General features: G+C 41.4%; 1 protein-coding gene across 3 annotated transcripts in view; it reads left to right on the forward strand.

Annotated features, from left to right (window-relative positions):
- Window positions 1-24,856, forward strand: part of BOC (BOC cell adhesion associated, oncogene regulated) — a 96,042-nt gene that overhangs the window by 16,674 nt on the left and 54,512 nt on the right. For all 3 annotated transcript variants that reach the window (XM_060234633.1, XM_060234635.1, XM_060234636.1), the window contains exon 2: window positions 1,915-2,014. The gene's annotated coding sequence lies outside the window, so the exon portion shown is untranslated. The remainder of the gene's footprint in view (window positions 1-1,914; window positions 2,015-24,856) is intronic.

Raw genomic sequence — 24,856 nt, forward strand, 5'->3', positions numbered from 1 at the left:
TTTCACAGGCACCCCTATAAGACATAGTTTGATTAAAACCTCATCTTAGGCCATCTCTAATTAAAATCAATGAATTTTTGTATACTTCTCAATTTATGGGACAAAGTCTGCTCAAAATTTTTTCAAGATGTATCTCCAGTTTCCTCTTTTTTGAACCAGGTTTGGTTCATTATGGATATAGACAGAGGGTTTTCTATAAAATGGCAGCAAACAGGGATTACCTATGTAATTGATTTGATTAGGGTTGTCAGATCTGTGTTGGAAAATACCTGGAGACTTTGGGGGTGGATCCAGGAGAGAGTGGAGTTTGGGGATTGGAAGGGGCTCAGCATGGTCCAATGCCAAAGAGTCAATCCTTCAAAGCAGCCATTTTCTCCGAGGGAGCTGATCTCTGCCAGCTGGAGATCAATTGCAAAAACGGGAGATCTCCAGGTCCCACCTGGAGGCTGGTAACCCTGGATTTGATGGATAAAGGGGAAATTTTAGACAAATCTCAACTTGAGAGCTGCCTACAAATTGCCCTTCTTTGGTTTTGATACTTTCAGAAAAGTATGTTAGAGACCATATAAAAACTTTGGGTACTTTCTCAAGACCTCTCACAGATTTTTAAGTCTTACTTAAATTTTTTTATAATGATTTTATTGGAATGGTATCAGAGTTATATAAACTATTAATTACTCCCGATTTCAGTAAGCCCCTTAGGTATCAAGACCGATGGTATGTTGATTGTGGTGTTCCTCCCTCAATGTCTCACTGGAACTTGATCTGGAACTCTCCCAGCAATCTATCTAAAGTATTTAATGTGCAGTTTCAATTTTTCAAAGTTTATTCACATTGGTATCTTATCATAAAAAGTTTTCTTATATTTATCCATCTAGTTCCCCAAAGTGTTGGAACGGGTGTGATCAAATTGGATTGTACCGATATTGTTGGTGGCACTGTATTTACATAAATAAATTTTGGTTAGAAATAGGAAATTGGATTAAGAATATTACAGGTTTTGAATTGCTCTTTTCTTTAGAGTCACTATTATTAAATGATTGGCCTGACCTACCTGTCAGAAACTCTGTTAGGAATTTGATTGCCCTTTTACTGGCTGGCACTTACTCAACAATTGCATTGAAGTGAGTGCATTGATCAGACACCCCCTTCTGTAATGGCCTCCTTTACTTCAAGAGGGAAACTGTTCCAGCATTGAAAACATGTCACTATCAGGAAGTTCTTCCTCAAATTTAGATAAAATCTTCTGTGTTGTAGTTTATATCCATTAGTCTGTGTCCTCTCATCCAACATGACTGAAAACATACTTCATCCTTCCCATGGTATCCTTTTAGTTATTGGAAGGTGGCAATCATATCACCTCACAAGTATCTCTTTTTCAGTATACATATTCCCAGCTCCATCTTTCTTGATGTTATGTCTATAGACCAGGGCTGGCCAAACTTGCTTAATGTAAGAACCACATAGAATAAATGTTAGATGTTTGAGAGCCGCAAGACATGAACATCAGTTGTTTGAGAGCTGGAAGGCAGGCAGGCAGGCAGGAAGACAAATACATGGGGAGGGAGTGGTGGAAAGAAAGCAACTTTAAATGCATTCTCCAAGCTGCCAGCTGGCTTGGCTTGGAGAAGTGATTTAAATAGAAAAATGCCTTTTCCAAGCCAGCCAATGGGGTGGAGGGGGGCTTCAAGAGCCGCACAATATGTGTGAAAGAGCCACGTGTGGCTCCCAAGCCGCAGTTGGCCACCCCTGCTATAGAGGAAAATGTGAAATGCATCTGAACTGCTAGTAATTTCTAGTGTTACTATAAAAGCATTTTTCCATAATCATTATAGACTAGGTAAAGATAGAATATTTCTTTAAGATTACTATTTCCCTCTTTTTGACTGTCATTTGCAATTTCTCTGATTCTAGGTCTACCTAGTACATCAGTTAAACAAGCCTGGTTGGACATGTTTTTGATCTGATATTATAAATAATAGTGACCAAAAAGTGGGATATCTTCATATCTGAGGTAAGCAAATGATTAATTGGAACATATGTTGAGTGATAACATTGGTTTTATCTTAGTATTGTCTACTCTCATTGGCAGCACGCCTCCAGGCAGAGAAAGGACTTTTCTAAAGTCATCTGATTTCCAAATCTTTTATTTTTAGCAGATGACAAAGAATGAAACATCTTTCCCAAAAGAAATAATTAGTTTGTTTATTGCCTGTGCTTCTCCTAAAATATCTTAAAAGTCTTCTGTAGTATGATTGTGAGCAGGGCGTCTGCCAGTCATTTTGGGTTGCATGATCATTGCTACACATAATGCAGAAGTTTCCACACTGGTCCAGGTCCATGGGATCTGGAATTAAATCAGGTAATGGCATCTGCTCCTGTTCAGAACTCTGCCTTCAGAGGCCTTGTAAATACAGAAAGGAGATACATGTGTGGACCAAGGGAGATAGGTTTGTGCAAAGATGGGTACAGAAGGAGGTTATATACAAGGGACACGGAGAAGGGTGGGGAGTTTTTTTGACTGCAACAGAAGACATTCTTCATTCTCAGGCAGGAATTGCTCTACTGGTCATTGACTGATTTTGGGAAGAGGATGCTGTGGTAGATCCACCAGTGCTTGGAGAGACACCGGTGAGTAAGGCAGATTGCTTCTGGTAAGAGCTGATATCTCAAGATGTGTTTGAATATACTCTGTAATGAAAATGCTTCTCATAACCGCATAATTCACACTGTGTCCATGATGCAGTACAGAACCCTCTTGCTGTTCATTCTTTGGTATTGGGTTCTAGGCACCATTTGCATCACCAAGATCTGCATGTAAAAAAAGTGCTCAACTGTTCTATTGTACTCTGTCCAAGATTTGTAAAGTGGATGATGTGCTCTTTTCTACCTGTTTTGTCATGGTATTTACAAGTTCTGTCTATTGCTTCTTTGGAGTATGACTGTCTGTACATTAAACACTCCTTCAGATTGGTTTTCAGATTTTTACTTGTATACTTCTCAGATGAGTTAGACACAGTTGTACTTTTAGGGCAGTTGCTTCACCCTTTCCAGACTTAGGATCCATCTCTAACTCATATCACACTTTTGATTTTGTATCTTACACATCAGTCTTCTTCTATTGTATATATGTCTTCCCTTCTTTCTTTCCCCCACCCAAAGATGGTGGTGGTGGGTACTCCTGATGCATCTCACATTAGATGAAACTTCCCAGTTGAAGTCCAAAACTTGGAATAGTTAAGGAGAAGAGAATCCACAATTACATACTATTAATTCTAAAAGAATTAGACAAACCTGAATGTGTTAAGAAAAGAGTATAAAAAAGAAGGCACAAGTTAGCTATGCCTGCAAGCAGTATGCTTTGTCTGTATAGTGCCTCTAATTGTGCTGGTTGCAGAGGGGAGGAAGAGTACCCAGAGAGCCTTGGCTTCTTCTGATGTCTCTTGATTCATCCTGGATTTGCGGGAAACTCAACCCTCTTGTTTTCGGCCACAGGAATGATCCTCGGAGACAGTTGTCTGTGTTCCTAGTTCTTGGGTGTGGGGGAGGATGTGTGCCAGTTTTTCTGTGCTCTTGGATGACAGTGGCTGGAAGTAGAATGCAAATTTAGAGAAGGAAATGAGCAGGGTAGTGGTGGAGTGGGGATAGCAAGTCACTCTATTCTAGCTGCAGTGGAACTGAAAGGAAGGATCATATGGGTAACGGCTGGTCTCTTGTGGCCTGTTTGATCCTGGCTTCAAGACAGTCTGAGATCCTCTGAGCAAACTCTCTCTCCTCTCTGCTCTTTCCAACTTAGTTCAATGGGGTAATCAATGTACAGTTTAACGTCTCCCTCCTCCCTTTGTTTCTTCTCCTTCTCCATTCAAGCTCTTTTCCTTTTTTAAAGTTTCTTTTTGGCAAAAGTTAAAACAGATGATGAGTTTGGACCAAGATGAAACTAGTTGTGGAGTGTGTTGGGCAATGAGATTCATTTGTTCTGAACCTTGAGGAGAGAAGGCGGGTGAAGGAAGAGGAGGAAAGGAATGACCCTCCCCAGATGGGGCACAGTGCCAAAAATGTGTTTTGCTTGGAGAAGAAAGCAGAAGTTTTGAAGTTATCCTGGAGTTAACTCCTTTGTCACCCATAGCAGCAGAAGAATGTTTCACGAGAGCAGCAAACCTTTTGCTGCCCCTCCAAAGATCTTATAGCAGGCATTGCCTGCTGTTTCATATTAATTATGAGGAACTGCCCTATGTATTTTAATATGCTATGTATTTTTCTAGACTTTGCTTGACTGAAGAGTAATCTATATCTCTCCTTGGAAAATATAACTGAGATAATTACCAGCGTTAAATGTCCAGTTAGAGATGGGCTCTGAATCTTCCTTTACCACATACATCGTGATCTTTCTCAAATTAGTTTCCTCTCTTTGCAATATCACTAAACATTCTTATTCATGCAGTAGATAAAATATTATGCCTTCCTTACAGAACTCTAATATATGAATATGAGTCGTATTTAGGCAGTGATTCTCATACCATGACATGAATGACAAGAGCCTTTAGTTTTCACTGCCAAATTGCTATTTTAATTGAAACAAGGGCCTGGGAGGGGGAACTGAAAAGAAAGGGGAAGAGGGGAAAAGACTATGAGCATAGGAAAAACTGCTGCTTTTCAGCAACTGAATAATCACAACAGCTGGCATTGGATTATATCTTAAATCTTGTGTACCTTGAGTCATTGCAAGAGTTTGTTAAATTTGCTCCAGAAAAGCAGTTATTTTGTGGGAGTGGAAGCATGGTCAAGTGGCAGGACATTTGTTTTCTTGGTCAAATACTGAAGGGGACACACTCTCATGTCTGACATCTTGACCTGTAAATCCACCCAAAGTTACCATATTTATAGACCAGTGATACTTTATTGAGGGAATGGTGTGCTTTTGACTCCCCAGCATACTTTTGTAAGCAGTACAGTGGTGGGCCTTCATATGAATGTGCTTTAAGTGGTAGCAGCTCAGTGACAGGCTTAATTAAGCAAGCCAGTGTGGTGTACCAGAACATCTGACTAGGACTGGGGACATTCAGATTCAAATTTCATGAACCAGATCATGTACTTAAAAGTTTATTTTTTAAAATGCCGGTTGCATGGGAGCCCAATTCTCATCAGAGCTGTGACACAAGGTGAAGGGGATTTAACCTTCCCCATGTACAGTTTTCCTAACCTGAAATAGCTCCTGGAGCTACTTTATATAAGGATTTATGTCAGTAGATGTACATTTGGCACATGGGGCAAATAGCAGCTGTACTGGGTCTTTACTGGTTGGTAAAATGGTGCAGGGGAGAGGCTTAAAAAACCCTTCCCCTTCAGAGTTGGTGTCCCATACACTTGATATTTGATGTGGAAGAATTCTGGGAACTTCACATAACTTCTGTAGTCATGTCCACTTTGGCTCTCTTGCTTGGTGTTCTTGAGCCAGTAACTTTCTCTCTCAGCTTAAACTATTTTTTAGGGTTGTTGTGAAGAAAGAGTAGAGAAGAACCATGTATGTTTCCTTTAGCTCTTTGGAGGGTGTGGGATACAAATGCAGTAGATTATTGTTTTCTAGTTCTGGCTAACTGACTGGTAACTGACTGACATTTTAAGAGGCTGTGAATGATTACATCTAGAATGCATGAAATTCCTTCTTCTTCTTCTTCACATGATAACTTGATATATAGCCATAGTGGACAGAGTGCTGAGTGGGATTGTGGCAATCCAGAATAAAACCACCCCCAAGTGTGAAGCTCACTGTCTATCCTAGGGCAAATTGCTATTTTTCAGTTCAACCTACTTTTATGTGGCTGTTGTGAGCTAAAATGGGATGTTCCTTGTAAGGAAGAGGGGGCACAAATGTGGTAAAGAAAATGAGTGTTCCACCTTGCTTGTAAGTATAATTGTAACATTCATCAACAAGCAATGGCAAAGCCTTAAAGTGAGTGGAGATTGAACCTAACTGTGTGATTGTATATTCAATTGTCTGTCTTTTTGCTGGCTACCCTCAGTCTTTCTGGCCTCCATTTCTCTCTCTAGCTCTCTCTTGTATTTGTATCTTGTGGTAGGTTAATAATACTGACCAGAGATGAGACAAAACTGCCTGGTGGTTCATTTTCTGTCTGTATAAGTGGTTCACAGCTTCTCTTCATTACAGTTTGTATATCTCTGGCACTTCTGCTGATCTAGCTGGATTAGATTCTCTGCTGACGCAGTAAATGCCAAGACCTCAATCCTAAATCCCATTTATTCAAAGAGCATATTCCACTGAAATCAACAGAATGTAATCATGGAGTGTGTTTAGGGCTAGTGCTTAGATTTTTAAACTTGGCCTTTGTGTTTGTTTGACAAACATTTACTTTGGAGTCTGTGATTTTGAGCAGTTTTATCTGATATAGCTCTGTAAAATTATCCTGCTGTTTGTTGTCTGTACCAACTTTCTCACCGCACCATTTGGCACAGCTTCTCCTTCTCTTAACCACAGTATTCCGTGCATGCTGTAAATTGCCGTCTTTCCATTGTAATTGGTATACTGATCCTTCCTTCATCTCTTTGGTGATATCAAAAACCCAAAGTGCAGACACTCTGAATCCTTTGGATTTGTTAGTTAAGAGAAAAGAGTAAATATAATAAAGTTACCTGTTTTACAGACTTCATTTGGTGAATTGGTGATGGTCTTGAAGTTCATCCATTGGACCTTTTAGCATTGCAGAATTTATATACACATTGTATTGTAGTGGTTAGTGTGTTAGGCAAGGACTGTGGAAACCCAGGTTCAAATCTCTGTTTGCCATGAAACTTGAGAAATTCATTTTCTTTCTGTGAGCTTATTTCAGAGGTTTGTGAGGATAAGATGGGTAGGGAGAATGATGCAAGTCTACCTGAGTTTTTTGGAGGAGAGACAAGATAAAAACATACTAAATAAATAATGATAAAAATTAATACCAAATAAATAATGATAATAAGGAATAATAATAAGTTAGCAGGTATGGCTCCAGGGGATAGCAAGGAGTAACAGACACTCCCATCAAATATTTTTAACTATCTTTTCCACCGTTCCATCTTTTATCCACAATACATTATACTCTGAGAGAATGGACTGAAATTTTAGTTACTTTCATTCTATCAAGTATGTTTCTAATGAGAAGGAGGAGAAAGAAGAGGAGGAGGAGATTGGATTTATATCCCACCTTTCACTACCTGAAGGAATCTCAGAGTGGTTTATAATCTCCTTTCCCTTCCCTTCCCCTCCCCCACAATAGACACCCTGTGAAGTAGGTGGAGCTGAGAGAGCTCTAACAGAAACTGCTCTTGATAGGAACAGCTTGTGAGAACTTGTGATTGACTCAAGGTCACATCAGCAGGTGCATGTGGAGGAGTAATGAATCAAACACAGTTCTTCCAAATAACAGTCCACACACTTAGCCACTACATCAGATTGGCTACCAAACTGTGTATTACAAAATCCTTGGTTCCCCACTAATGGTCTTTATTGACCCTTCACATCTCCAAAATGGGTCTTCTAGAGTTCTGTTGTATGGTAGGAATTACTGCTGATTTATGTGGCTTGAGTGTCACTCCATAGTAGGCCAAAATATGAAGCCAAGGTTGTCTTTTCAGTTATGACTCTCAGAAAAGTTATTTTACTCCATAGTGAGAAATAGCTGAGCTATCTTAAGAGGAAGGTTTTAGCCTGATTTTTATTATCTACTAAAATATAGTAGATTGTCTGAAAGAGAAGAACAGTTTGTATGAAGCCCAACATTAGTTAGAACTCGTCTGGTTTTGCAGCTATCCCTAAACACAGCTGAAAATCTTTTGAGGAAGATCGGTCAGAATTATGGTTTTGGGTGGAAACCACATGGAACCAAGCCACTCCGCAGTATTTCTGCCCTGAACCTTCCAAAATACATGGGAAGGGGCGTTGGGAGTTCAAAGGGAGTGCAGTTTGAGACACAGAAATGAATACAGGATCCTTCTGTTCTAGAATGGTCATTCTTCTGTTTTGTAAGCTGCTGCTACATGGAGGTATGTAGTGTACATAGGTAGGTATAGTGTTTTCACACATATCCAAGGTAACTTCCAACTGCTTGAGAATACTTGATTTTGATTTCTCTTGGGATGATGAGTTTATTATTATTTTTTTAAAATAAAAGATGTGGGCGACAACCCAAAGACCAGAATTACATGAAAACAGGGCCAGGAATCTTGAGTTCATGGGAACTTAAAGCATTATTCTCTGTATTTATACATATGTGTTTTCCAACTGATGTATAATTCCAACCCTCCTCCCAGCTCTCCTCCCATCTATTACTTATACTTTTTGTAAACAGAGCTTGCCAAATCCAGCTTCACTGCTGGCTGTGCTCCACGTGTTTGTTTTCTGTACACGTGCTGCTCTTGCCAGCTCTGTTGGGCTTTGCTTGGGGATGGGGGGCGGGATGCAGGAACTGGAGGGGTGGCAGAGGAAGAAACGGGAGCAGCAAGCTGCTGTTCTACAAACTCATATTTGTTTAAAGCTTAAAGGCTGTTTGAGAGAACTTTTTGGAGTTGGGGGAAAGTGGGAGGGAGTGGGGGAAACCGAGAATGTAAACTGTGCACAAGCAAACTTTCCAGCTGGACCTGCTCCTGTTGCTTGTCTAAGGAGCCAGGAGAGAAGTACTTTAGGATCTTGAACCTCACATATGGAAACCTCCTCATATATTTGGCTTTGTACAATTTAGAAATGGAATATGGTCTGAGTAAAACACAAGAGGCATCTTGGGGCATCTTAAAATACTTACAATTTTTTTACTTACATAAGCTTTTATCCATCAGAACTTTTATGCATGAATGTTCATCCACTAAGCAGAAGAATTATACTCGAAGTTGCAAATGACAGAATGGTGTGGGGTGGTAAAAGTTACAAACAAAGCCCCCTCCCTCTTTAGTTCTGTTTAATCTGCAATTCTGAGTATAAATGCTTCATCATAATAGACAAACATTCAGGCATCTGAGCTCTGACTCTCACAGAAACTTGTGCTGGAATAAATTTTGTTAGTCCTTAAGGTGCAGCAGGATTTCTACTTTATTTTGATACTATAGACTGACATGGCTACCCACTTTGAATTATGATCAGACTAATTTACTCTATAATATTTAGGAATCTTTTTTCCCATTCACAGGAAGTTTAATATATACGTATAGATAGATGAACCAAATAGGCTTGATTCTGAAACTGGTTTGAATGAAAAAATGCCTCCCTGAGGGCCTGGAGCTTCAAAATTGCAGGGGATCTCCAGCAGACTCTCCTCTGTGTGCCCACCAAGTTTGATAAAGGTTGAACATCAGTGGTCTGTTACAGACCCCCAAATAAGTTGCCCACAGACAGTGCTCTTCAATGAGAGGTCACACGCTGGTTCAGGAGCATACAAAATGGACCCTGGGAATGCTAGAGGCATCCAGCTTGCAGAGTGCCTCCTGGGGATGTCCCTCCATATGCCCAACATGTTATATGTGGATAGGATTTGCAGGGTCAGAGTTACGGACCCCCAAGCAAGAACTTCCCAGGAAAATGCTTTGTGGAGAGATGGTGGGTGTGGGTTCATGAGTGCATAGACCAGACTACCCTCCATCTGCCTGAAAATATATTCAGTGGCCAGGACCACACCAGCCACTCACTCCATTGAGGTCCAGGAGCTACCTTTAAGCTGCAGGGGCCTGCTGCCACCTGGCCCCATGCGCCCGCCCTTTGTGGGCTGTCTCAGTGATGACTGGGCAGGTCCAACCCTCCTGCCCTGCCCAGGGCCTAGGAGCCACCTGCATAGTTGTGGGTGGCTGTGTCTTCCTGAGCCAACACCCCCACCCCCAAACAGAAATGTGATTACTGGGCAGGGCCAACTCTACTGCCCTGCCTGGGGCCCAGGAGCCACCCATAGAGCTGTGGGTGGCTGTGTTTTCTCAGGCCCACCCTCCACCTCATGGCAACTTGATAACTGGGCAGGGCCAATCTTCCTACCCTGCCGGGGGTATGGGAAGCAGAAACACAGTTGCAGGTGGCTGTGTCTCCCTGGGCCCACCCTCCACCTCTGGCTGACATTATTGCTGGGCAGGGTCAACCCCAAAGTCAATGATTGTGCAACAACTCAGACAGAAACCCAGGAGAAAGAGGGGTGTATTGGGGTGGAGCAGCAAGGAAGCCCCAGGCAGCAACTCTGGAACAGTGTAGGCAAAGCAGGAGGAACCCCCACCACAATGGTGGTATGTTAGAGATGCAAAAGGAGGCAAAGCCAAGGAAATGACTGTGCAACAGTTTCAGCAGAAAACCCAGGGAGCAAAAAGGAAGGGGGGATTTGAGATGCAGAAGAATGAGGGAACCCAAAGTGGTCACTCTGAAGTGATCCAGGCCCGGACACCCAAGGAGAAGTGATGGGGGGAACACTTTGCATCAGAGAAACAAACAGGGTGTGTGGGGGGTGGGGTGGGAAGGTTTGCAGTACGGAAACCCAGGGAAGGCAATTCCCCCAGACCCCTGAATGACTAACATTTATGAAAAATCTTGTATGGCAGTATGTATCATAGCCAAGAGATTCAGCAATCCACTCCCCCCCCCCCCCCAGATCACCAGCCATGCTGTTTTGTGAATGCAAGGACACCCAGAACTCCCTATGACTCAATGTGTGTATAATACCACAGCAGCAGAAGACGATTTGGACATGAAGTACAGCGTGATCAGGTCAAGATAAAAGGTCAAGATGATCTGACCTGGTTAGACCAGGAGAAACTAGGAAGTAAGGATAAGTATGAATGGACAGGCTGCAAAGGCAGACTTGGATTCAGGGAACGTATAGCAAGAGCTTCTGCAGCTTAAGAGAGTGGTGAAGTCCAGGTGAAGTCCTCACATGTTGCTCAGACTGGAAGACTACATGATTCAGAAAATTACGTAGGGAAGAGTGGCATATTACTAGACGTTGTGGCTCATTTAACATTCTGACTCACATGCCCTGCCTCAGTCCCCCTGGTGCAGCTCTGGGTAGATCTGAGGTACCTAAAGTTTCCTTCTCTAACCAGCTTCCATGGCACATACCTGTTCCCCAGGGCTTAATGCTGAAGACCATCTGTCTCTTGATAATTCTATTTTTATAAATTGGGTCATGGAAGGCCAGTGATTCTAATTATCCATCCAACTTGTGGATCTTCTAACAAAAATCTGTAATCTTTCATTGAAATCTGCCTCCGTTCCTGAGGACTGGAAGGTAGCAAATGTCACCCCCATCTTTAAAAAGGGTTCCAGAGGAGATCCGGGAAATTACAGGCCAGTCAGTCTGACTTCAATACCGGGAAAGTTGGTAGAAACCATTATCAAGGACAGAATGAGTAGGCACATTGATGAACACGGGTTATTGAGGAAGACTCAGCATGGGTTCTGCAAGGGAAGATCTTGCCTCACTAACCTGTTACATTTCTTTGAGGGGGTGAACAAACATGTGGACAAAGGAGACCCGATAGATGTTGTTTACCTTGACTTCCAGAAAGCTTTTGATAAAGTTCCTCATCAAAGGCTCCTTAGAAAGCTTGAGAGTCATGGAGTAAAAGGAAAGGTCCTCTTGTGGATCAAAAACTGGCTGAGTAATAGGAAGCAGAGAGTGAGTATAAATGGGCAGTCTTCGCAGTGGAGGACGGTAAGCAGTGGGGTGCCGCAGGGCTCGGTACTGGGTCCCATCCTCTTTAACTTGTTCATAAATGATTTAGAGTTGGGAGTGAGCAGTGAAGTGGCCAAATTTGCGGATGACACTAAATTGTTCAGGGTGGTGAGAACCAGAGAGGATTGTGAGGAACTCCAAAGGGATCTGTTGAGGCTGGGTGAGTGGGCGTCAACGTGGCAGATGCGGTTCAATGTGGCCAAGTGCAAAGTAATGCACATTGGGGCCAAGAATCCCAGCTACAAATACAAGTTGATGGGGTGTGAACTGGCAGAGACAGACCAAGAGAGAGATCTTGGGGTCATGGTAGATAATTCACTGAAAATGTCAAGACAGTGTGCGTTTGCAATAAAAAAGGCCAACGCCATGCTGGGAATTATTAGGAAGGGAATTGAAAACAAATCAGCCAGTATCATAATGCCTCTGTATAAATCGATGGTGCGGTCTCATTTGGAGTACTGTGTGCAGTTCTGGTCGCCGCACCTCAAAAAGGATATTATAGCATTGGAGAAAGTTCAGAAAAGGGCAACTAAAATGATTAAAGGGCTGGAACACCTTCCCTATGAAGAAAGGTTGAAACGCTTAGGGCTCTTTAGCTTGGAGAAACGTCGACTGAGGGGTGACATGATAGAAGTTTACAAGATAATGCATGGGATGGAGAAAGTAGAGAAAGAAGTACTTTTCTCCCTTTCTCACAATACAAGAACTCGTGGGCATTCGATGAAATTGCTGAGCAGACAGGTTAAAACGGATAAAAGGAAGTACTTTTTCACCCAAAGGGTGATTAACATGTGGAATTCACTGCCACAGGAGGTGGTGGTGTCCACAAGCATAGCCACCTTCAAGAAGGGGTTAGATAAAAATATGGAGCAGAGGTCCATCAGTGGCTATTAGCCACAGTGTGTGTGTGTGTGTATATATATATATATATATATATATATATATTTGGCCGCTGTGTGACACAGAATGTTGGACTGGATGGGCCATTGGCCTGATCTAACATGGCTTCTCTTATGTTCTTATGTTCTTATTTCCAACATTAAAATGAATTGCATCTTTGATATTAAATTTCAGAATTGCCATTTCAGTTAACTTCTCCCTACATTTTCTGTATTTGTGTAATTAAACAATAATCCTAATAGTCCACAATCATATCTGAAAGTAGATTTGTAGAAGTAGAATGTCTAGAACAACTAAAACAAAGGAACTTTTGTGAAGAAGATCTTGAGTGAACATGTCTTTTAACATTTGTTTTGAGAGGGGTTAACTTCAATACTTAACTCAGGTGGTCTGAGATTTCAGTAATTTGAAGGACTAGTTAAAGCATATGCAATAAAGTTATTCCAGAAGCCACAGAAACATAGATGAAAAGTGTTATATGAAGTCATTTTACTTTAAAATTATAGCATCATGATGTTTCACTTCCATGAAAGTTATGCAGTGATGCTTCTGGACAGATATATATTTACTATTTTTATTTATTTTTCTTAATTTATACCCTGCTTTTCTTCTCAATGGGGACCCACAGTGGCTTATAACATTTACCTCCCCTCCATTTTATCTTCCCAACGGTCCCAGGTTTGACTGGTCCAAGGTTGCCGAGCAGGCTTCCATGGCAGAGTGGGAATTTGAACCTGGGTCTCCTAGATCCTATTCTGACACTCTAACTACTACACCATGATGACCCTCAGTTTACTTGGCTTAACACTACACCATGATGACTCTCACTTTACTATGCTTAACAATCCCCTCCCTTCAGTCCCCTGCCCATGGTCATTTGAGAAAAAATGGAGGGGGTGTCGATTGTGATGCTCTAGGAATTTCCACTAATCTCTGTGGTAAAGTATTGTCCATCTGCCCTGCACCTGGAAGTGACATCACATCATCCATGCTGCTCTTGAAATCCTAGAGTATAATTTGGAATTGATGTCATATTCCTTCAAAACATCATCCTTCCAATAGATCAAAGTAGGACCTACACGGCTGCCCACCTAGATCTGTTATCCTTCCAAGTCACCACTCCAAAAATCTCATGTCATTTTCTAGCACAGAACTGGCAACCCTAGACAGTTCTAGAGGTTTTGATGTAGCCAATGATTAATATGCTTATGAAACCTAAGATAGCTAGAAGTAAAATCTGCAGTACTTCATCCAACAGATAATTTAATAAAGAAGAAATGAGTGTTGCTTAAATGTTAAAACCAAGATCTAATTGCAGTGCAGTAGCAATCTTCATTCTTTTTATTACATTTACATATTACCTTGTAGCTAACAAGTTACAGTTCATCATTCAGAGGAGGGGTGTGTTTGTGTGTTGATACTAAGCCAAATGCTTTTACTGTTCAAACATAAAATACTTGGTAAGTCAAAAGTAAGAATTGGCCATCATCCATAAGTTCTCTCCCTTTCTGCAGATGCACTCGGGCATACCCACTACTACTCATGTATGTATTTGAGGAAGAGCTGTAGCTCAGCACTGCAACACGTACTGTGCATGCAAAAGATCAATTCCTAGTATTTCCACTAAAGGCTCGGGTAGTTGGTGATATTAAAGACCTCTACTTGAGGCACTAGGAAACTTCAGCCTATCAGAATAGATAATATCCAGCATGACAGATCAGTTATTTGACTCAATATAAGGCAGGATACTAAAACAGATCTGAAAATAGGAAGTTTATGTTTATTTTCCACGTCTTCCATGTATTTGTCTTATCCAAGTGCTAATTACTTTTTATTCTTTAACTCTAAGGAAGAGAAGAGGGGTGGTTATAATTTGTGGAACAGCCCCTCTAATATCTCTTCATGGTTTGTTCCTATGTACTTGGAGCATGGAGCTCATGACCAGGGAAGACATTCTTGGTGAATGAAGAGACGATGATAGGTGTAGCATGGCATCTTTGGGAACCATGACATCACTGACAAGTTTCATTGCTTCCTCAACAAATAATCTTTTTCAAAGAAAAAAGCCAGTTATGGCTTTCCTCCATCTCATTGGAACAGGAGGCATTGCTGTAATATATGCCAGGGAAAATAGATTCAGAAGTTCGCTGGTGACTTCTCTCAGCCTAACCTACTCTCAGCCTAACCTACTTTATAGGGTTATTGTGAGGATAAAATGGAATAGAAGAATGATAGAAGCTACTGTGGGTCCCCTTTGGGGAGAAAGACAAAGTATAAATGAATTAAATAAATCAATTTTATAAGACAACAGCTGATTCTCATCTGACACTCATCATTCCTCTAGTTCTCTGTGAATCGCACAGAGATCTCACAGGACCTCAGGAGGGAAAAGGACAGGGTCAGTCTCTTACTGCACAAAGTACTGGTCAAAGTTGAACAAGACTTCCAAAGTCCTATGGCACATGTAGATGACTGAGGAAGGAGTAGGATCTCTGCCATTTAGCTTCAGGCTTCAGCTATGTGAGTCTCTATTGTTGCTACCACATCTTCCCCATTGCTTCACAAGCACTGGAGAACTGTACAAGGGTCTTTGACTCCTTTTTTTGGTCTACAAACCCTGAATGGGGTGAGAGAAAATGCTGTTCATTGATTCCAGCTTCTCTGTACATGTCACAAATGCTGCTTCTTTCTTTTGCAAAAGCATTGTATGCAGTAGGATAAGATACAGCCTCTCCCCCCAAGTTCCTCTGGCATGCACACAGGAAGAAGAGGAGTCCATGATGATGCAAAACAGTTATGGGCTAATGCACCATATCTGCTGGTCAAGATGCACTCCAACAGGCAAAATGTCCAAACAAGACAAATACTCTAGTGTCTCTGTGGAGACTACATGTGCCTGAGTTTGGTTGGTTATAGCAGAAACCATGTGATTTCCCAAGCCAGTGCTGGCTTGTTTCTCCAGACGTAGAGACTGTAAAAACTAATTTCTTTGGGTATGAAAACTCAATATGTACATTCCATGTAACCGTGTTTCTCAAAGTTGATTTCCTTTATATGTGAAGAATAGAGTTTGATGCATAAAAGGCATGCTGATGTCTGATTTTTGTACTAAGGAGCTTGTCTGGAATTGCTTTTGGGTGTACATAAAGGGTTCATTAGGCTTAGGCTCCTGTTAATTTATTTTCTTTTTAATTGATGGCATCAATTTGTTACAGCTTTTTTGAAGCAATGCCCTTAGAAATTCACTCTGTCTTGAATCAACTTAGCTTGATAAACAACAAGAAATGGTTTAAGGCTAACTGTGCAAAGATAAATTATGATGACATATAATTGGGGGATTTTCTTATTTATGGCATCTGACAATCTACATTGACAAATGATTGCATTGCATTAGTATACTGCATTGGGAACATGCTGAAGTGACATTTTTGCTGTGAGATAACCTACAATGTGGTTTGAAACAATTGAAATTTTATTATATTAAACAGTGATGCGTGAACAGACCTTCCAATTTTACCAGTGTCAGTATTGTGCACTGTTATGCTAGTATTTGATAGTACATGTTCCCTCTTTGAACCCAGCATGAAGACAGAATACTGTTGTTTGTGATGGACATATAAGGTGCTGTTGAATATCTAGTAAAACTTAGAATATTAAGTATAAACCATGACAGAACTTTTTTAAGTTCATCACTTCTCATGTATGTGCTTGAGAACAAATGTGTTCTCTCTGTAAGTATTAGGAATGTCAGCTAAAGGCAGAAAAAGAAAATGAGAGAAGAATTGAAGCTGCAGATATGGAATTGGTTCATGAAATGGTTTGCTTCCAGGGAGTATTATACATTTTTTTAAAACGCCCTTTTATTTTAAAATAATTTCCTAATTTTTATTTTTATTTTATTATATTCAGGGCTTTTTTTGAGCAGGAACGCACAGGAATGCAGTTCCGGCTGGCTTGGTGCCAGGCGGTGTGGCCTAATATGCAAATAAGGTCCTGAGCTTTTTCTACAAAAAGCCCTATATGAAGCAATGGTGGTGTCATGGGGTGTGACCTAATATGCAAATAAGTTCCTGCTGGCCTTTTTCTATAAAGAAACCCCTGATTATATTTGTATCCCACCCTCCTCTAACAGGCTCAGTGGGTCACTCTCCAACTTCTGTCCCCCCCCCACCTAGTGTGAAGAGAAATATCGGCCTCTAGGCTCTCTTCTGCAGCTTTTCTTTTGGTTTTCTTGTCTGTTCTAGCTGAATGGAGATGACTAGTGTCCAAGTGTTAATTTACCCACAGTGTAATCTGCAAAATGGTTAGAACATCCTGCCAAGTGGTGTGGAAAAATTTGTCTCATCCCTCTGACCCACAGCAGAAACCATATCACTTGAGCTGATATCACTGACAAGACAACTGGCTTATCCTGTGGGTGGTAAGTGGTCATGTGTTCACCCTCTCCCAAGGTATTTCTAAACTCTGTGATATTCCTGACTCTTACAAAAGATTCTTATGATGAAACCGACTCCCTCCACCATACACAGTATTTACTCAGAGAGTAGGCATTTTGGATATCTTGACAGCTGGCCCACTGCATGCTTATTAGATGCTCCTTTACTGTCCACTCCACTTCCTCATCTTCCCAGCCATCTTTGTACCCTTCCCAGCACCAAATTCTGTCCCTTCTCTGAGCCCCAGCCTCTCCAGATTAGAGCTCTCCAGGGACCTTGTCTTTTGAGAAGAGGAAAGAAAAAGAAAAGGGAGGGGAAAAAAAGAAAGAGAGGGAACAGAAGAATGAAAACAGACCCAAGGGGCAATAGTCCCTCGAGCCATCTCACTGCATTACAATGAATATGGACTCTATTAAGCTCCGTTCTGCCTGTTAGCGTTTCCCAGGGCAACACAGCTCCCATATGGAAAGCATGCAGCAGATTAGGGTAGGCCTCTAGGCCTCATTGAAGACCTGAGGCTTGACTGGCAGTTGAACTCCCTCCCCCCTTCTCCTCACACTTGACACTGCCTGTGTTTATCTAAAGCGGGGTGGGGGGGCTGCATTTGGAAGGTTATTGTCCCGGGCAATGAGAGTTAGGAGAAGGGGAATAACTGAGTCAGGCTGGGAAGGAAGAAGGAACATGGAAGGGAGTAGGATCCTATGACTAAAGAAGGGAAAGAGGGAGGTGAGGTGTAAAAGGGGATAGGAAAGGGAGAAGGTTGGAAGGGGGGTGGCAAACACTTCATAAATATTCAGGAAGGATATTGAATAGAGAGAGGAGAAATAAAGCAGATGGAATTCATGTTAAAGAACAGCCACAATCACCCTCCAAAAACAAGAAAAGAAAAGAGAACTGCTTTAAAGGAGCATAGGGAGCGACGTTTATCCAATTAGCAGGGTTGTCAAATTGAATTTATACAGAATTGAAGGGGGGAGAGGAGTGAAAATTAAGTGCGTGGGGTTGTGGGGGGGGGCAATATATAGAAGAAAGGAAGTGGTTTTTTTCTTCCTTCCCACTTTAGCAAGATCTTATCCTTTACAGGGCTGAGGCTGTTTCCAGAGTGTGTGGGAGGCACAGCGTGAGGAGTAATGTGAAGATTCCCTTTTAGTGTGATGCTGTCTGCTGTTTTGATGGGAAGTCAGAATAAAGTAGCAGACATGAATGAAGCACAGCAAAAACATATTAACATGGCTTTTGATTTCAAAGTGTCTCAAAGTGTATCAAGTGAATTTGGAATTAGTATAGTGCTGTCCTAAGCAGAGTTGTACCCTTTTAAGGCTATTGACTTCAGTGGACTAAGAAGGATGTAACTCTTCTAGATACACAGAACTCCAATAGGGCAGCCTTTATGTATATAACTTCTTAGATTTATTCATTCCTTATTCTGGCAATAAGAATATGCTAAAGATTATATTCTATATCACTTGGAGTATCCCAGAGTTCCCATGTGTCATGTTCTCATGGCAGAACAGAACCGAATAAGAAGTGGATGATCTAATGTTAGCTAAAAGTTTTATTCAAGATATAAGTCTTCATGTTCAAGCATGGTTCTTCAGATACTGACCAACATGGCTTACCTAACAATCTATTAGCAACAACTGTTAAGTAATTTGTGTGTATATTTTTGTTTTCCAGTGGCTCCTGAAGGGTTGTTAGAGAATTTTTAATTGCTTAATCCCTTTTAAGCAATTAATTGATCAATTCAGGTACATTTATATGTTAACACATCTTTCTTATAGGTGGTCTTTAGAGACTTTGAAGAAAGTGTTAAAAGGTTATAATTTAATAACCAAAAATTATCATTTGCTATTATAAGTAATAGCTATTGATATAATTTTCTTCTTCAGCCCATATTACAGAAATATACTAGAACCAAACATAGCTCAGAAAATAAAAATATACTTTAACTATCAGCTTCAACAATCAAAATTTATCTTCATTGACTGATCAAAGAATAGAGTTCATTAAAGGTAGCAGTTTTTTTCAAGAACGTGTTATCTGCTTCCGTCAGCAAGACAGAGACTAAAGTTCTCTTTTTTAAAACTGAGTGATAAAGAAATACTATAGGAATCCCACAAAAAGCAATTAACAAGGGAAAGGTAGAGCCATACTTACTATTTCCAGTTTCATACTTTGTAATACTTTTGATGCTATTATCTGTTTGTAAATGATCCATTGGGTGGGGGTTGTTGGATTCCTGTGAGGGAAACTCAGACCCAAGTTCCTAATCATTGGCATTGTGCAAGTCATTGTTTCTCAGCATAACCTACCTTACAGGGTTATTGAGAGGCTAGCTGCAATCCTAAGAAGTTGGCTTAGAAGGGTCCAACTCTGTTTAGGATTGCACTGTAAAACACTTTTTCAGAAACGGGGGGATAGAAATTAAGCAAATATATAATGCATTGTAATCTTAATTGATTTGCAACTGACGTTTTGCTAATTTTAAATTATTTTGCTGAGAATCTCTACATTGATCTCTAGCCCCGTTTTTATCAAGATCTGTTTATCTCAAATATGCATGAACATAGATCAAGTTCTCTTAGTGCAGAAATAAATGTTTCAACCCCTCTGGGAAAAATACAGTCATGAAAGCAAAATAACAAGAAGCAATAGGGTTTAAAATAAGTAAGCCCTTAGTTTAAGATTATACCAGGTATTTAAATCAATTTTCCCCATTTCTCAGTTTTTACATTTGTACTTTTGTTTCCTTTTACAATCCTCTTCCAGTGAGTGGTATATATGAGGCTGACATTGCAAAGGGGCCTGCTGCCTCAAGATTCCTCGTAAATGTCACTAAAGTAGAGAAGATAAATGGGTGGCTTTACACCCTTGGCCTGTGGTTTGTTAGGTTTTCCTTCTAGTGTTTTCACTCAGAAGGCTTATGACTAATTATGGGCATACCTTCCTTAAAAGCACTGTCCAGAATCCTGTTACTGGTAGACAGGGGGTTTTTTGATTAAAAACACCCAGCAGGAACTCATTTTCATATTAGGCCACACCCCCTGACACCAAACCAGCCGGAACTGTGTTCCTGTGCGTTCCTGCTCAAAAAAAGCCTTGCTGGTAGAGAACATTTACAGGTGGAGGCTCATGTCCCCTTAACATTTACAGTGGGACTTAGCTGTTGGTTGGGGAGGAGCTTTAGTCAATACTCTAGCTTGCATAATGATTAGCCATGTCAAAATTTTCATAAGAGGATCAGCAGCTTGTTGCTGAGGGGGAGAAAACTTTATATAGTAAATGTGGAATATAGTTTAAACTTCTGCAGAAGATACAATTTATACTCCAACCAGTACAAAGTCAAGCATACTTTATTGTTTCACAGTACAATTAAAACTTACACTTCTGCTTAGCACATTTTCATGATGTTCTCCTTTTGTTCTCCTGCACCAGTTTGGTCAGTTACTGTGGAAACTTTATATGGGCCGCTACTTTTCTAGAAGACAAAAGAGGAACAAGAAATTGGGGGGACAAAATTAATAGGTATGCTTAGACTTTTAATTTTTTTGAAAACAACAGCAGCTGTAACTACATCCATAAAGGTAAACGTAGTCCCCTGTGCAAGCACCAGTTGTTTTCGACTCTGGGGTGACGTTGCTTTCACAACATTTTCACGGCAGACTTTTTATGGGGTGGTTTGCAATTGCCTTCCCCAGTCATCTACACTTTCCCCCCAGCAAGCTGGGTACTCATTTTACCGACCTCGGAAGGATGGAAGGCTGAGTCAACCTGAAGCCAGCTACCTGAACCAGCTTCCGCTGGGATCGAATTCAGGTCATGAGCAGAGGTCTCCGACTGCAGTACTGCAGCTTTACCACTCTGCGCCACGGGGCTCTTGACTATATCCATACCTGTACATTTTTCCAGTGAGTCAAGTATTAGCCTGCAGGGTTGTTTCAGGCCATGAAAATGGCATAGCAGGGGGGCGCGGTTTGCCTCCCCTGCAATTCTTCCTCCCTGCCAGCCCCCCAGTCCCTCACACAATGGTCCTGGCTTGAAATGGACCCCAGCACAGTAAAATTAAGAGGTATAGTTCTGAGGTTATGGAATGAATTGTACCATTTCAGGCTGCAGGTGGAGGATACCATTCTGAGGTATAGTTCTGAGGTTATGGAATGAATTGTTGGCCAGACTTTGTTGTATGCAAGGAGAACCCAAGAAGGAGAGCTTTGTTGAAGATGGAAAGTAGAACTCTGCCCTGGAATGTCTCAGTCCCATCCTTTGTAGGGAAGAGGATGTCATGTCACAATATCTTTGCCCCCTCCTTTGCTCTTTTGCACCCTTACTCTCCAAAATGCAGGTCTGCCTAGTTACTTGTTGGCATTTTGTTGCCTTTTTACCAGGCCCATCTGTTTCAACTGCCTCTGCTGTTTCACAGCCATTTCCCCTTATCTTGCAACACTAGTTGTTGGGAGATGAAGGAAGAGACTGACTTCACTGAGAGATTCAAGTATGAATCACAGGTGTCAGATGGCACCAAACTACAGACAGTTCAGTACCATCCCAGTTGTGAGGAGAAAACTGAAAGGAAAGGAAAATAGGGTCAAAACCCTTGGGGAAGCTTGGAGGCTATTTAAAACTATGATCCTAGAAGGTCAGATAAAATATATACCACAAGTCAGGAAAGGCACAAATAGGTATAGAAAAATACCTGCATGGTTAACAGACAAAATAATGGAAGCTGTAAAAGGTAAGAAAGATTCCTTTAAGTGGTGAAAAGCTAGTCCAAGTGAGGTTAATAAAAGGGAACACAGGCTGTGGCAAAGCAAATGCAAGACTGTGATCAGGCAGGCAAAAAGGGACTATGAGGAGTATATTGCAAAAAACATAAAGACCAACAATAAACATTACTTCAAATACATTAGAAGCAGGAAACCAGCCAGGGAGGCAGTGGGGCACTTGGATGACCAAGGGGTAAAAGGATTACTGAAGGATGATAGGGAAATGGCTGAGAAGCTGAATGCATTTTTTGCCTCCATCTTCACTGTAGAAGATGAAAAGTGTTTGCCCAATCCAGAACCACTGATTTCAGGAGGGGTGTTGAAAGACCGGAGTCAGATTGAGGTCCTACAACTGATAGACAGTTTAAAAACTGATGTCACCAGGCCTGGAAGGCATACATCCAAGAGTGCTGAAAGAACTCAAAGGTGAAATTGTGGATCTCCTGACAAAAATATGTAATCTTTCATTAAAATTTGCCTCTGTTCCTGAGGACTGGACGGTAGCTAATGTCACCCCCATCTTTAAAAAGGGTTCCAGAGGAGATCTGGGAAATTACAGGCCAGACAGTCTGACTTCAATACCAGGAAAGTTTGTGGAGACCATTATTAAAGAGAATTAGTAGGCACATTGATAAACAAAAATGGTTGAGGAAGACTCAGCATGGGTTCTGTAAGAAAAGATCTTGTCTCACTAACCTGTTAGAGTTCTTTGAGGGGGTGAACAAACATGTGTACCCAATAAATGTTGTTGGCCTTGACTTCCAGAAAGCTTTTGATAAAGTTCCTCAGCAAAGGCTCCTAAGTAAGCTCAAGAGCCATGGGATAAAAGGACAAGCCCTCTTGTGGATCAAAAATTGGCTAATTAATAGGAAACAAAGAGTGAGTATAAATGGGCAATTTTCGCAGTGGAGGGTGGTAAGCAGTGGCGTGCCGCAGGGCTCAGTACTGGGTCCTATACTTTTTAACTTGTTCATTAATGATTTAGAGTTGGAAGTAAGCAGTGAAGTGGCTAAGTTTGCAGGTGACATTAAATTGTTCAGGGTGGTGAGAACCAGAGAGGATTGTGAGGCACTTCAAAGGGATCTGTCGAGGCTGGGCGAGTGGGCATCAATATGGCAAATGAGGTTCAGTGTGGCCAAGTGCAAAGTAATGCACATTGGGGCCAAAAATCCTAACTATAAATACAAGTTGATGGGGTGTGAACTGGAGGAGACTGATCAAGAGAGAGATTTTGGGGTTGTGGTAGATATCTCACTGAAAATGTAGAGACAGTGTGTGACTGCAATAAAAAAGGCCAGTGCTATGCTGGGAATTATTAGGAAAGGAATTGAAAACAAAATCAGACAGTATCATAATGCCCCTGTATAAATCGATGGTGTGGTCTCATTTATACTGTGTATAATTCTGGTCACTGCACCTCAAAAAAGATATTCTAGCATTGGAAAAAGTGAAGAAATGGGCAACTAGAATGATTAAAGGGTTAGAACACTTTTCCTATGAAGAAAGGTTAAAATGCTTGGGGCTCTTTAGCCTGGAGAAACATCAACTGAGGGATGACATGATAGAGGTTTACAAGATTATGCATGGGATAGAGAAGGTAGAGAAAGAGGTAGTTTTCTCCCTTTCTCACAATAAAAGAACTCGTGGGCACTCAATGAAATTGCGGAGCAGTTGGCTCAGAACGGATGAAAGGAAGTACTTCTTCACCCAACACACGTGGCATTAACTACCACAGGAGGTGGTGGCAGCTACAAGCACAGCCAGCTTCAAGAGGGGATTGGATAAACATATGGAGCAGAGGTCCATCAGTGGCTATTATGGAGCAGAGGTCCATCTGTGGCTATTAGCCACAGCGTATTGTTGGAACAGTCTGGGGCAAGTGTTGCTCTGTATTCTTGGTGCTTGGGAGGGGCAACAGTGTGAGGACTTCTAGTGTCCTGGCCCCACTGATGGACTTCCTGATGGCACCTGGGTTTTTTGGCCACTGTGTGACACAGAGTGTTGGACTGGATGGGCCATTGGCCTGATCCAACATGGCTTCTCTTATGTTCTTATCCCAATATATGTGATTTATGCTTGAACTTCTCAGGGCCAGGGGAGGGTAGCCTTTATCTTTGGCCTTCTCAACAAGTCTGCTTTACACACACACACACATTTCTCATATGCGCTTCATTTCTAAACATAGGTTGCCCAGAGAAACTAAGCAGGGTTGGCCCTGGTTAGTATTTGGATGAGAGACACCAGGGAAGTCCAGGGTTGTGATGCATAGACAGGCAATGGTAGACCACCTCTGAACATTTCTTGCCTGGAAAACTTGTTGGCACTTTCCACCACCACCAAACATAGCTTAAGAAATGAGGGAGAGACTTATCTTGGCAGTATAATGTGTTACAAAGATCTAGGGGTTTTAGTGGACCATACACTGAACATGAGTCAACAGTGTGATGTGGTGGCTAAAAAGCCCACCACCACCAAACATAGCTTAAGAAATGGAGAGCCAGTTTGATGTAGTAGTTAAGTGTATGGACTCTTATCTGGGAGAACTGGGTTTGATTCCCCACTCCTCCACTTACAGCTGCTGGAATGACCTTGGGTCAGCCATAGCTCTCGTAGGAGTTGTTCTTAAAAGGGCAGCTTCTGGGAGAGCTCTCTCAACCCCACCCACCTTACAGGGTGTCTGTTGTGGGGGAAGAAAATAAAGGAGATTGTAAGCCACTCTGAGTCTCTGATTCTGAGAAAAGGGTGGGATATAAATCTACGGTCTTCTTCTTCTGTGCTGAAGAAGGTTTCAGGGATTGCAACCTAGCTGTTCCTGCAGACACAGAAACAGGCATACAAGCATGTAATGAAGAATTTCAGAGAGTGTAATCTATTAGCAGCCAGTGTTAGATACAGAATCTATATGGATATTTGACACTGGTCCGTACATGAGGAGACACTTTACATAAGGGAGACAACTGAAATAAAGCCTTCTGCCCGCTGTCTGAAATGGTACTTCCACTCCACCACTGCAGAAGACTTCTCCCTTACTCTTATGAGTATAGGCCAGGAAGAATTACAGTTTTTT

This window comes from Heteronotia binoei, chromosome 3 (assembly GCF_032191835.1).
Source record: "Heteronotia binoei isolate CCM8104 ecotype False Entrance Well chromosome 3, APGP_CSIRO_Hbin_v1, whole genome shotgun sequence".
Classification (NCBI taxonomy): domain Eukaryota; kingdom Metazoa; phylum Chordata; class Lepidosauria; order Squamata; family Gekkonidae; genus Heteronotia; species Heteronotia binoei.